Here is a 12,052-nt window from a genome sequence, read left to right as displayed (position 1 = left end):
TTCACCTGCCACCATGATCCATGACACTACGTGTAATGTCAAGTTGTATTGATTTTACCCTTCGGTAAATCAAGTTGTGGCACAAAGCAAAGATGCTTAACCGCCATTTTTATCTGACGCTGGCAGCTTTGTCGCATCCAAGTCAGCTTGGTCATTATACTGATACTCGGTTATGCAGTGTGTAGGTGGCTCTCAGGAGCTGTACAACATACAATAGTGCAGCATCATTGTGCAGGAGGCCACCTTTTGCCAGATGCTCAGCTCACACATGGATTTTGAGAATGTGCATGAGCAATAGACACAGGACAGATACCTGTGTCATTACAACAACTCAATGTAGTTCAGTTTTATTAACATAGTGCTTTATATGTATTTATAAAATATAATGTGTAAGGTAAAGACCAATGATAAGATCTGCAATGATGCAGAGGTAAGCACTTGGTGACAGTGGGGAAGAAAAACTCAATTTTGGCAGGAAGACACTTGTGGCAGAACCAGGCTCAGGGAGGGGCAGCCATCTGAAGGCCTTTACACGTCAGAAACGAAAAATTGCATAAAATCTTTTGTGTATTTCACTGAACAGATTTGTGATTATTTTTCAAACCAAATTTTATTTTTTATAAGTAAATGGATTTGACCAGTCAAACCACTGCACTTGGTAACAAGTGCGCTCAGAGCTCAAATTGTGCACCCAAACTGAATACACAATGATATGGAAAAATTATATAATAATACTACCTCACACGGCTAGACTCTGCTCTGGAGTGATTCCTCTGCCTCCTCAGATGTGATCCCAACTCTGCCAACCAGAACTGAAACTGCCACACTGACATCCGGAAATATGTAAGAAAGCATTTTGTGGATTTAACCACAAAATTTGTTTTTGGAGCAGAGTTTTCTACAACAATATTAGAATATGTTAGAATATTTTTCACAACTCAGTGTGTAAATCTCTTAACAAACAAACAATTGTTCCTTTAAGATCACATTGTGTCTGTGAAGGTTCTCAGTCATCCAGGTCATCGTAGTCAAAGGAGCTTGCAAAGAAAAGCGTCTGGACTTCTTTAAGTTGCTTGAAGTCGTTTCACCTCTCATCCGAGAAGCTTCTTCAGTTCTAAGGTCAAATGGTGGAGAGTCCCAGATATAAACCTAGTGGGAGTGACCCCCACAGAGGGACAAAAGGACCCCCTGACAAAAGGACCCCCTCTCCACCATTTGACCTTAGAACTGAAGAAGCTTCTCAGATGAGAGGTGAAACGTCTTCAAGCAACTTAAAGAAGTCCAGACGCTTTTCTTTGCAAGCTCCTTTGATTAAGATCACATTCATTTTCAAAATGTTTTAATTGGTCAGCAGTTTTCACACCTTTAGTCCTCTGGTCCAAACGAGTTGAGGAGTTTGTAAACTTGCAGCGTTTTCCTGCCGTTTGGTTTCTTTTCACACAGAGAAAAATACAAAGGGAACTCAAAGCGAACCAAAATGCGTCACTACAAATCACATTAGAAAGTTCAGTCCGCTCATTGGTCAGATGTGTCTGGCGTGGGAGCGACAAAAGCAAATACAGCAAGAAGGTTCTGTGTGAGAAAATGGAGAATTTACAATCATTTCATAGATAGCTGCTAACTCGTACAGGCCTTTGTACATCTATAGTACCACCCCGCACTGAGAATACAAATGTATCAATATCAATTTTATTTCTATAGCTCATTTAAAAGCAACAAAGTTGACCAAATTATTTATGAACAAGAAAAAACAACAGAAAAACAGAAAAATAGGACAAAAATAAGCCAATAATGAGGTAATGACAATATATTCAACATAAAAATAAAACAAAACAAACATAAAACAAACCTGATTGTATTCAAACTGAACTTGAATCAAAAGCCAACATGAAAAATGGCAAATTAGTCCAGAGTCTAGGCACTACAACTGCAAAGGCCCAATCTCCTCTACGCTTCAATCGAGACCTCAACTGTACTAAGAGCATCTGGCTAGACGACCTCAGTGCTCTTTTGGGGTTATACATGTTGAGGAGTTTGCTTGAATGACTGGAAGCCATATCATTTAAAACTCTGAAAGTAAGTAAAACGCTACAAAGTTGCTATAGGACATTTTTGTTTTAATCTCAAACGTGGTTCGTATCGTATCACGTCCACACCATAAATGAATCACTCTAGAGTTCATCTGGAACGGTACCAAGTCCACCTCCTCCAAACGGTTGTTTTGATCCGCACCTAAGTGCCATTACTGCGTTCACACCTGCACAAATGAACCCCAATGAGGAGGACAACAAACCTGTGATATAAATGTACTAAACACTGCACATGTGCAAACACGTTAAATCTCCTTCGCGGCCAAAGAAGACGCCTACTTTGTTCTAATAAGTAACTCAAATGATTACAACATACCTTAATCTGACACAGAGGAGAGTACCCGGAGTGTCATTAGCCCAGTATGCTGTAGCATGCAGGCCTCCCTTCATCTGAGCGAGCTGTCAAAACAGGAAGAAAGTAAAGTACACACACAAGCCTGTGCACAGACCTCTCACTGCTGTGTGACTGTACAGTACAAACATATAATCACTGAGTTAAGAAACAAGTTGCACATATTTCATAATGGAATGTTTCTTTTTTTTCCCACCATGCTGCAAACTTTGTGAATATACTTGACACTACATCAAAAAGTTAAAAACTCAGGTTCGCCCTCCCTGGCCTTGCTGGATCCACCAGGAGTAAAAGTTTTGCAACCTTCTGCTGTGAGGTCAAACTTTGTTTCCATCTTATGCAATTCTTTATTTATATGTTGCAGTGAAGACACAGAGGTTTCAAAAGGTTAAAATATGTGAGGCTGAAGTTTCAGGAAACATTTAACAATCTGTGATATATGCAGTATTTGTGTGAGCATCTGTGTGGTTTGAGCACATTTTTTTTTGAATGAGAAACTATATGTTTGTACTTGATATCCTTGTATGTTTATTATGATGGAGGTATTTAAACGAGAAGTCCGGGTTTAGGAGGTTACACCACAAATCGTATTGTCACAAACACGGCACGCCCTTGTTATCGCCAAGCCCCACGCATTACCCGCCGACCCGTCAGCAGGCTGTCGGAACATGCTCGAGGTCTCGTTAAGCCCAGAGTTCGGAGCTTCATTCATTACCTAATTTGTTGCTTGTAACCTGGATCCCTGCAGCAGGGACCTGATCTCCACAGCCTCGTCTTCGGCGTGGGTTGTCGGCTCATCCGCGCCTCGATGTGTCAAAGTGTCACAAACAATGTCACAAACGCTGTCCTTCTTATTGTGTAACAGGCAATTATCTGTGTAAACCAGAGCTGATTATTTCAGTCTGTTCCAGCAGTTACAGTCTAAATGTTTTTACTATGTGGCCTTTGCTGGAAAAAACCTGTCCGTTAACTGTTAATAGGCTAATTACAACTCTGCATTCAGTCAGGGCTGAGCCGTATTAGAGGCAGAGCTGCTAGGTACACTCACAGTGAGGAAAATCAGTCAGGAAAGTGCCACGGTTAATTTGATGGTAAAAAATAGTTATTGTGTTTAAATGGATTCTTTTAAAGCAGATTATCTGCACAGGGAAGCTTCCGTGTAACAGGATGCGGCATGGCAACAAACTAACAAAGCTGCAAATACCTGATAAATCATTAATAACAGCAACATAAACCAAACAGAAGGAAATTCAAAACATTCAGATCATTCAAATGTGGGCCTTTTGCATTCCATTTAAACATAAACTGAAAATTTAACACAAGATACTGAAGACAGAGTGAAAAAGAATTTAAAAATCAACATTAAAAAGTTACAAAACGACACGTCGCTGTCACTGAGCATCTCTGAGCTTGTGAGCAGAAACATGGAAAGATGCAAAGTTTGTTGCATCACTGCAGTGAATGGAGCTGGAATATTTATTTACAACTGCCTCCAGACAATATGCCAAAAAAGGTACAAATGTAAACAAATTAACAAAGACATTTACTACATGGAAGCCATTTATGTCCATCAGCGAGGATTCTGCTTACACATAATAATTGGTCAGTTAAGGCTTTATACAACAGGACAAACACTCTTGTACCGATTTCCAAATGCAAGTGTTTTTAAACCCCAGCAGAATCTTTCAGGTGTGCAGCAGAAGCTGCTATCAGGCAGCTGCCGCTCGCTGTTCGTAGTGCTGTGATGCAACTACTAACTTTAATACTGCGATCATATCTATCACAGAAGATGAGCTTTTCTTCCTCTGGAGATTATTGAAATATGTTAAGCAGCAAAAGCTGAGAGGAGAATAAACAGCAAACCTTTTACAAAATCATCTTTATTAAAAATAAATGACTTAAAGAAATACAAATATGTGGTTTCTCTGCCAGATGGATGTGTCACCGTTTACAGCAGGGTAATGAAGATGATGGCAAAAAGTAAATTGCTGATTCTATAAAGGTGTCGTTGGGGAAGATTGAAGAGGCTGACTTTGTAGTTTGAGGAATTAAATTCTAATAATTCTAATAATACTACTTATTATTGTAGGGTCTACCTTACAATATAAAGTGCCTTGAGGTGACTGTTGTTGTGATAAATAAAAATGAATTGAATGGAATAAATCAAGAACAAAAATTCAAGACAAAAAATTATGTATATATGTTGCTGTCTTTGACCTCCCCGTCCTCAGTGAGGATTGAGCAGCTGAACTATCCTCTGACTTCACTCTGCGCAACAAGCTGACCACCTCACCTAGCTTCATCTTTCTCACTGACACACACACACCAGCCACACACTGCGAAGCGAGCGTCCATCTTGGCCGGTCGTCTCACCGCAGGCCTGCAGAGAAAGAGAGCCGTCCTTCCGACAGCAAAGGTTAATAATTCTGCACCTGACTCCGCGGGACCTGTCCCTGTACTAATGCCATGATTTAATCAAATGGAAGGAGAGGTGAGGATCGACGCTGCGCTGCCAACCGGCACGCCTGACCAAAGCACACAGACAACAGCGAAAGTCAGAAGGGACAGACGGGAAGGAAGAGAAGTGAATAAAATGAATTAGATGCTGGAACGAACAGTAGAAACCAGTGAGTAATTTATTTTCCACATTTTTGGAAACTTTCCTTTCCCCCACTCCATTTCAGAGAGGAAATATTGCATTGCAGTGTCTCTTTCCTCCTATGCATTTGAAATAAACAAAAATATATAGTTATTAAAGATGACAACAGTTAAAATCATGAGAATAAACTGATGCCAAATCCTGAGCAAAGATTCTTTGATTTGATTTAGATTTTTCATCTTGGATGTTGGATTTCTGTACAAGGTTATTTAAGACTAAGCTGCTCACAGATTTTGTAAAAGGTGTCCTTTGGCGTGTTTTCATGTACACACTTAGAGATAACGTCTTCTTTAAACAAGCTGCAAATTCTGCATCAGGTAGTTGGAAAAGTGTTTCCCCGCTAAGAGTTTATCCAGAGTTATCAGGCTTTGTCTTCTGAATGTTTGCGTTTGGTTTCCACTCTCTGAGTTATTTCTTTCTTTTGTAGTTTTGCTTTTATTTGCTCAGGTCAGGCTTAAGCACAAAACTACTGTCACCATTTAACCACAGCAGTCACTGATGTTCTTAGTTCTCATCAGAGGAGATTAGGGGTCAACTTAGAAGCTGCTCGAACTAAAGGTGGGAAAATGTGTGCCTTGTAAAAGCAGCTTCCTTTAGGTGTTTTTGCAGTGAGGTGAATTACGTTCCACAGCTTTCCCTCAGCACAGACAGTTGGGAGCGACCAGCATGTCTGCTGCTCAGAGTGCATCACACAGCTCTAATGATGTAAACAAAGGACGCGGCAGCCGCGGTTTACCTCATCTGCAGCCAGAGCACAAACCAGCGCTTAAGCCATGTTGATATGTGAGGGGGTGTTATGGAAAACGGTCCAACCTTGGCGCTGATCTGAGCAGATTTGGGCGGCGAGCCGAGGCGCAGACAGCGACCGCTGACATCACTCCCTCCCATCCCCAGACAAAGTATTGGCAGTGAGAGTTTGTCCTCCATGCCAAGTTGGGAGAGGAAAGCCTTTGAAGTTCGCAACCTGTCTGATGTGCATTGACCTATGATAATAGCTCTGATATGTTTGATCTTTAGTTCTGAAATTAAAAGAAAAAAATAGTAGTGTGACCTTAAAAAAGTTTTGAACTTATGGCTTCTGTATAGGGCTCCATACTTTGAAATGATCTACTATTGTATCTCGTTCTTTGTACGTTCTGTTCTAAGTGGTCTCTTTGCTTTGATGTGGAAACTTTTACAAGCTGTGACATGAAAAAACCTCTAACCTCTAGTGGGGCTGGTAAGGTTTTAAGAGCACAATCACTGTCTAATTTGTATGCAAGTACGTTCACAAAAGAAAAATATTTTCCACCTTAGATGGTAAAAAAATGTGAATGCAATTGAAAAGTCCAGAAGAAGGCAGAAGGTGACTGGACCTCCCAAGAAGATGACAGTGGAAACTTTGGATAAGACATGCTAAACAAAGTGGATGAGGTGGAGTTGGGGAGGTGGAGGACTGCACAGAGCTAGTTTAACCAGTGATTTAGCCTCTTACACCACGTTACCAGCCGACCACCAAGGGTTGGGGTTAGGTTGCACTTTACGCTTGCTGCTTTACATGCTCTTGTTAGCCCCACATCTCTTTTGTTATAAGACTTCAAGTATGTGAAAATTCCTTTAAAAGCCATTACTGTGATTACTCAGTTCACTCAGTAATCATTTACCATTTATCACCAATGGTTATTAGAAAAGCCAGGGAAGTATAGGGGAGAAGATAGCAAAGAAAAAGTGAGATAGGTAGATGCAGAAAGTATTCATCAGTACTGGGAGGCTAGGCATACGGCAAAGAGAGAGGTGGCAAAGTTCAAGGAAAAGGCCTTATAGCAGGGGTGTCAGATTTTAGGTCTCACCCTGGGTCAACACACCTGAATCAAATGATTAGTTAATTACCAGGCCTCTGGAGAACTTCAAGACATGTTGAGGTCATTTAGCCTTTAAATCAGCTGTGTAGGATCAAGGACACATCTAAGACCTGCAGGACACCGGCCCTCGAGGCCTGGAGTTCGACACCTGTGCCTTATAGCGAGCTGTATGTCAAGTCAAGTGGCTTTATTGTCATTCTGTGCAGCAGTACAGTACACAGCGAAACGAGACAATGTTCCTACAAGACCATAGTGCTTACATATGACATAAAACAGACAGTTAACACAGGGCTACATAAAGTGCAATGTGCTAAAAATATCAAAAATTGCAAAAAACAAAAGATTGAGCATTGTGCAAAAAGTGGCGCGGGGGGACTCCGGTACCTCCTGCCAGAAGGAAGCTGGGTGAAAATTGTGTGTGAGGGTGTGTGGGGTCCTCCACAATGCTGGTGTGAGGCTGGACACTAAGTAAGGAGAAAAGGACTGGAGAATGTATGGATGGAGATCAAGGACCTCATCTTGGCCTGGTACGCCGGTAGGCTGATGCATATTTGGTCTGATGGGTCAATTCAAGGGCCACTGTTCACTGTCCCTACAAGCAGCCCACAACAGCAGCACAGTCGTTCGTTTTCATTACGACACTGTATTGCCCAATCAAATCTCTTAACGCAACCAAGGTCTTCCATACCTTGGCTGTGCGCTCGCAGAACTTGTAGTTTAATGTGGAAGAAGTGGTGAAAAAGTAAAAGAGGGTGTCGAGAAAATGTCTTCCTGAGCAAGGAGAATGTCACAGATGAAAAGTGGGAAGGTGGTTGGTCCAGATGGCATGACTGTGGACGAAAGTGTTTAACCCACAATCCTGGGTTTCCTTAGGAAACCTTCATGAAAAGGAGAAAAACAATTAGTAACAAAATGAATGGAGACACTACGCCTCACATTCATAACACGCTTTGAGTGAAAAATTATACAGCTGTTGACATGGGGTGTGTTGGACTAATCAACATGATGTGACAGATCTTAATGTGTGAAATGATTTAAGTACTCACGGTTTTTCATGATTTAAGGAATGACAACATGGAGGAAATGTAAAAACTGATAGGATGCCTGTTCTTTTCTAAATCCCCGGTCTGCTCCTTTAATCTGGATGCACACACCTTTTTTGGGTCTGAACAGTCGTCTTCCCTCCTGGTTCCCGGCTGATAAATAGGCTGCGATTTCACACAACAGTCCCTCTTTGTGCACCTTTAAATGAAAATTAATAACTGTCTGACTAATGGAAAGATTAATGAATCCTCAGCATAACCCTGTGAGTTTACATAATGCACATTTACATTAAAAACACACATTTTTCCACAGAGCCGAGCGTCATAAATCGGAGGGGGTGAGCTGTGTTTAGCTACGGTATCTCTGCTAACTCTTATCGCCCAACTGCGAGGCTTTATCAGCTGTGCTCTGGCAGAATGAGCATATCTGCTCACCACAGAGAGCAATATGAAAATTACCCTGCTTTTATAATCATAATTCATGCATTTTTAAATAAATGTAGTTTGTAGGAGGCTGACTCAGTACTTTCTCTGTATTTTCCTCGAAGTACCGCTCGTCTAGTTCATAACAAAACTGCTGGGCTCAACAAGCTTGTTAAAGTTACAGATGATAATAGTATTTTTTAATTAAAAGACAGTCTTCGCTACAGAATTTTTAAAATGTCACGTGTTTTCATGAGACGTAATCAAAATGAGATCAAAGAAGGTCTGATTTTAAGGAAATGCAAGAATAACACCACACTCTGTCTCCTTAGCACCATGTTGTTAAAGCCCAAATGTCATTTTCTCATTACTTGACACAATTGAACAGATTTTTATTGCTGTTATAGTAAAACTGGAGAAAGGCTGCTGGCCTAATCCAGCCATGTCCCCTCCCTAACCCTGACCACAGAGAGGTGTAACATTTAGAGAAAGATTTCGCGTAGTGAAACATAAAGAATTAGCATCAATAGGGCAACCACTATTAGCATATTATTAATATTATTTTTCTGTTATGGTATATTTAGAGAGCCCCCGGTCCCGGGTAAAGCATGCTGTTTCAGTGAGGCTGGTTAATCTGGCAGTTTTCTCATTAATCAATATGTGATTAATATAAAAAAAAAACAACTAAAAAAAAAAAAAAAAAAAAAAAAAAATATATATATATATATATATATATATATATATATATATATATATATATATATATATATATATATATATATATATATATATAAAATTTTTTTTTTTTTTAGGGGTGCAACGATACACAAAATTCACGGTTCGGTTCGATACTTTGGTGTCACGGTTCGATATTTTTTTGATACAAAAAAATGTTCATGCCTTCTTAATTTGTCATTTATTAAAATTATAAATATATATTTTAACTCAAAAGTACAGTTTTTAAATTTAACCCTAACCCTTGTGCGTGTTTTTTGTTTTGACAGCGAATGCGCACCTGCGGACCACTTATGTGCAGCCCTGGTTATTTAGCTCGTCATATTGCAGCCACAGAAATTCTTTTGTCCATGAAACCATAAAGCTGCACTTTCTTTTTTTTGCCTTATAGTCTGATTTGTCATAACTTCTCCGTTTTGTGGTAAGCTTTTCTTTGGCTGTCACTTCTTCACCCTGACCTGTCTTATTTGGCTCAGCAGAACTAAAATATATATCCTGCTGCTTTTACACACGCACTCACATAAGCTCAGCGATTCTCTGCGCGATCAACCTCTTACATGTTTAAGCTTGCTGCGGGAGATTTCACTTGTCATGTTTGCATAGTAAGCTAGCGATTAATAAGACGATGTCAGAGGAATTGGTGCGCAAATTATCATCACTCACAGATCAGTGCTGTCGCTCTCTATACACAGTTCGCACGATTGCAAAGTGAAAGCAAAAAAACAAGCGCAAATTCAAACGCGATTTCAATATGTCACATATTGACAGTGGCTCACCGATGCCAATGACATAATTACCCAGCTACATTTCTGAAAGAATGCAAAAGCATTGACATATATTTTTCTTCCTACAATAGCCCGACGGGCAGGGAAGAGATAGATTTTGGTAGCCCGACTGAAAAAATCGCTAGCCCCAGGACGTCGGGCTAGCGATATTGCAAGCCCTGTATCTGATTGAGGAATCACTCATCTTTGGAAAAGAGAGTTTATTACAGAGAAATGGCTCTTTCCAAAACAAAAGCTATACTATCCGCTTCTTCTGGGCTATATTCTCAGCAGCATAAGGAGAATCATGTGCTAACAGCTGTCTAAATGACTCGGCTAAAGTTAGTAGCATGCTTGTTGTTTTTGTCTTTGCACTAGGATGATGTCGGCGTAAATGTGCAGTCATATTCGTCGTGTTCCCACTAGTGCTTTCAGGTTAATCTCGTTGAAATGACCTTAACGCCACAACACGGCAAATCTCCGTTAACGAGCTACCGCCGATCGCCCCGTGCATGGGGCTAGACGGCCAACACGTTAACGAGCTAACTGCGCTAACACACTAGTTCCCACCCATGTAATTGAGCATTGCATGGCACATCCAACATACTGTTTTACTTTAGTCCATGACTCGCTTACCTTCAGGGTCATACGTCACATGAAAACCAAAATAATTCCAAACACCAGATCTGAATGAGGGTGGGGGAGGTCCATGTTGCAAGGAGAGCTTAACTTCTGTCTTGCTAGCTTGCCCTGCGCTCTTCCTTCTGACTATGCTGTCTGTGTTGAGCGCTCAGTGGATCTACGCTCGACAGTGCAGCCTAGGCGGAGTAGTCGAACGCAGATTCACTGAGCGCTCAACACAGACAGCATCGTCAGAAGGAAAGTTGATAAAATAAATTACAAATGTTGTATTGTTCGATACATATGCGTACCGAACTGAAAGCACTGTATCGAACGGTTCAATTTCGATACGAGTATCGTCGCACCCCTAAAAAAAAAAAAAATAAAAATAAAAAAATAAATAAATATATATATATATATATATATATATATATATATATATATATATATATATATATATATATATATATATATATATATATATATATATATCCCTCCTCTCGTGTTAGGGTCGGCACTGACCCATTTTAAATTTCAAATGCATAAAAAAATCACATACATTTGTTTATTGTATCAAGGCTTTTTGACTTTGTCAGGAACCTCTATTTCTACAAAATAAAACAAAAAAAATTTTTTTTCACTAAATTATAAAATGCCCTAGTTGAAATTATGACCTTTGTGTTGTTAGGGTCGGTTTCGACCCAGGTATAATATTATGAGTATAAAGCAATAATTAAAGCCAAAACTGAAATCATAAGTGCACTGTCAGCTAAAACACTTACAGCAAGCGACTCTCCTAATCATATGAGCTTTAGGGGATTCTTATTTTGCATGTTTTTTGCAGTATACCTGCACAAAAACAAAACAAAATAAACACGGGCATGTGAGGTGAATTCACTATTTGAGTGGCCATTTGACTTCCAGAGTGCACATTTACAATTTGCAGCATACAAAAAATGAGAAGAAGATTCACAGTGAGCTAAGTTCAGGATCATATTTTTGGTGAAAATGAAGGAGAGGACACAGAGCAGCATAGCGATTCAGATGGGCAGGTTTCTACGGAGGAAGGCAATGTGGACTATCATCCAGAAGACACAGACACATCTGATCAGAGGTGGAGGTCGCTGGTGCTGAAGCTACTCCTGCTGAAAGATTCAAGTCCAAAAATGGTAAGATCTTTTGGAGCTCAGTACCTCATGATGTACATGGCAGGGCAGCTGCTGCAAATGTAATCAAAATGACCCCTGGAATCACAAGGTTTGCTCTGACCAAAGTCAGTGACATCAAGAGATGTTTTGAGATATTTATGCCATTGTCACTAGAAAGAATCATCATTACTATGATAAACCTTGAAGGGAAAAAAAAAGTCCATGGCGACATGATGAGGAATGCCTGGATGCTTTCATTGTTCTTGCTGGAGTGTACAGATGCTGCAATGAGGCCACTGATAGTCTATGGGATGCATCGACAGGCAGAAACATTTTCTGGGCAACGATGTCATTTCATACATTTGATATCATTTTG

General features: G+C 40.1%; 1 long non-coding RNA gene across 1 annotated transcript; it reads right to left on the bottom strand.

The window, feature by feature from the left end:
* Positions 1-7,134: 7,134 nt before the first annotated feature.
* Positions 7,135-10,790, bottom strand: LOC309717574. Its single transcript, XR_014279742.1, has 3 exons — positions 10,544-10,790; positions 8,097-8,184; positions 7,135-7,820 (listed from the first exon to the last, which is right to left on the bottom strand). It is a non-coding gene; the product is annotated as an uncharacterized lncRNA (long non-coding RNA).
* Positions 10,791-12,052: the final 1,262 nt, after the last annotated feature.

The sequence above is a fragment of the Aulonocara stuartgranti genome (genome assembly GCF_965226115.1).
Source record: "Aulonocara stuartgranti genome assembly, chromosome: 2".
Taxonomy (NCBI): Eukaryota; Metazoa; Chordata; class Actinopteri; order Cichliformes; family Cichlidae; genus Aulonocara; species Aulonocara stuartgranti.
Note: the sequence above shows the minus strand (reverse complement) of the source record. Positions and strands in the feature narration are given on the sequence as shown.